This window comes from Myotis brandtii, unplaced genomic scaffold (genome assembly GCF_000412655.1).
Source record: "Myotis brandtii unplaced genomic scaffold, ASM41265v1 scaffold1174, whole genome shotgun sequence".
NCBI classification, from domain to species: Eukaryota; Metazoa; Chordata; class Mammalia; order Chiroptera; family Vespertilionidae; genus Myotis; species Myotis brandtii.
The window spans coordinates 413,583-416,377 of NW_005354065.1; the positions used below are offsets into that span (position 1 = coordinate 413,583).

Sequence of the window (2,795 nt, forward strand, 5' to 3'; positions counted from 1 at the left end):
TCATATATGTATTTTATTATAAGGTCATGTGTTTAATAAGCATTTATTGAGTGCCAACAATGTACCTGATATTATATTATTGTCTGGGAATATTAAAAGGAAAAGACATGGATTTTAGATTTAAGGAAAACCCAGTCTAGTAAAGGAAATAGGCAGATAAAAAATAAGTATAAGGCAGATTGACAGCACTGTAAATGTATGTATAAGAATACATACAGAAGCCCAGGAGAACGGGTCTCGGAAGCCCTTTTTACGAAGATGGCACCGAAAGCTAAGAAGGAAGACCCTGCCCCTCCCAAAGCCGAAGCTAAAGCAAAGGCTTTGAAGGCAAAGAAAGCAGTGTTGAAAGGCATCCATAACCACAAAAAAAAAAAAAAAGATCCGCATGTCACCCACTTTCCGACTGCCAAAGACACTGAGGCTCCGGAGGCAGCCTAAATATTTTCAGAAGAGCGCACCCAGGAGAAACAAGCTTGACCACTATGCCATCATCAAATTCCCCCTGACTACCGAGTCAGCCATGAAGAAGATAGAAGACAATAATACACTAGTGTTCATTGTGGATGTCAAGGCCAACACGCACCAGATCAAACAGGCTGTGAAGAAGCTCTATGACATTGATGTGGCCAAGGTCAACACCTTGATCAGGCCTGATGGCAAGAAGAAGGCATATGTTCGACTGGCTCCTGACTATGATGCTTTGGATGTTTCCAACAAAATTGGAATCATCTAAACTGAGTCCAGCTGCCTAATTCTAAATATAAAAATTTTACACTGTAAAAAAAAAAAGAATAAATACAGAGTATGGAACAGGGAATTGCCAATTTTATTGGACATTCACAGATCAGATCAGGGCAGACTCCTTGAGGAAATTTACCACTGATGTGGGGGTTGAAGAACAACTTGACAGGTAGACAGACCACAAGTCATTGAGGCAAACATGGCGAGTTTCAGGGACTCTAAGTAAATTTATATAGTTAGGGCACAGGAATTTTGAGAAATTGACAAGAAATGAGGCTGTCAAAGTAAACAGGGTTCAGATCACCAATGGCCTTGGATAGCTTGTAAAAGAGTTTGAACTTTATCCTAAAGACAAAGGCTATTACAGGATTTTAAACACAGGAGGGGTAGCATCTGACTTGTATTCCAGGGAACTTGCTCTGGGTGTCATGTGGAGAATTGAATATATGGGCATGAGCCTGCTGGAAACCCAGGCAAAAGATGAAAGGAGAGTATAGAGTAAAGAGGCATGCATAAGTAAAGTGATAGCACAGGATGGATATTGGGGCTGTGGGAAATGAGAGAGAAAATATGGAATGACTCTCGAGCTTTGGGTTTGTTTGATTGGATAGTTGGTGGTGCTACAAAGGAAAGGGAGCATAGCAAGAAGAGCTTCCTATGCCATCACTGCAAGTAGCATTTATTGAGCACATGCTATGGGCCACACACTTTCATTATTCAGTGGTCCTATGAGATAAGTATCATTACTGTCTTAAAGTCTACATACTGGAAACCACACCTGAGCTTTAAGGAGCTAGATGCCTTGGCCAAAGTCATACAATTGGAAGTGTCAGAGCCAAGAATTGAACCCATTCTGACTCCATAGTCTGCTTTAAAATATTTTAAATATATATATTTAATATAATTTAATTTTAAGCTTTAAGGAAGATGCCTTGGCCAAAGTCATACAATTGGAAGTGTCAGAGCCAAGAATTGAACCCATTCTGACTCCATAGTCTGCTTTAATAAAATTTAAATATATATATTTAATATAATTTAATTTTAAAGCTAATGATCATACATTAAATGAGACAATATCTAAAAATAGGGACAGGAGAAATGGTCATCCAAGTAGGCTCTTGACACACAAAAAGCCAAGTCTTGGTTTGATTGTTCTGGGTGAACTTTCAGTGAGGACAGAAGAACGTCTACAGGTTACACAGTTGGGGTTGAAAATATGAGTCTGGATCTCAGGCTAGCAATCACAGGGAGGAAACACATTTGTAAATTATCAGTGGATGGGTGGTAGGAAAACCACATAAATGGAAAAAATATATTCTTTTAAAAAAAGAACCATGCCAACAAAACCTTTCTTACTCTTGCAACTGTATGGACCCTGACTCCTTACAAAGAAAATAAAGAAGTGAAAGGATCAGTTTGTGTAAGCAGATTGGTATAGATTCTGATACTTATTATCATGATAAACTTTTCTCAAAGATTCTAGAGATTTCTAATGTTTTCCTATGTTAGTCTGTTGCTAATTTGTCAGTGTCTCCTGCTTCACCAATATGGGACCTAAGTCATTTTTGCAGACTAATTGAACTCTAAAAATGATACTCTGAGGAAGCTGGCTAAGGAAGCATGAATTTGTCAAAAAGAAGGATTTAAAGACAATTGTTTTTAAAGAATAGCTTGCACCCTTGCTTTATCACTTTCCTTTTAATCCAAATGATGGCTGTGTTTTTGGGAAAATAGCAGTATTCATCATTGTTAAGTTGGGAAAAGGAATACCCATACCAGGTTATTTTTATGGATCTCAAAAGCTGCACAGGAAGTAAAAAATACTACGAGGTACGAACAGTGTGAAACACTTTGTGTGCCTTGTACCTTGTCCAAAAATAATTGACTCATTAATCTCAACTCTATCAATCTGGTCCCATTATCAGGGTCAAAGATAGGTTAATTTTAATAAGTGGATGAGTATCAGTTCCCAGATAGGCATGCATTTAACAGATATTATCTTAGAAAGGAGGCAATAATTAGAAAAATTATTCTGAGGTGATTTCAGTGAAAAA

The 2,795-nt window shown here is 37.7% G+C and overlaps 1 pseudogene; it reads left to right on the forward strand.

Annotated features, from left to right (window-relative positions):
- The first annotated feature begins 225 nt into the window (after positions 1–225).
- On the forward strand, positions 226–789 carry LOC102259254 (annotated as a pseudogene).
- The last annotated feature ends 2,006 nt before the right edge of the window (positions 790–2,795 follow it).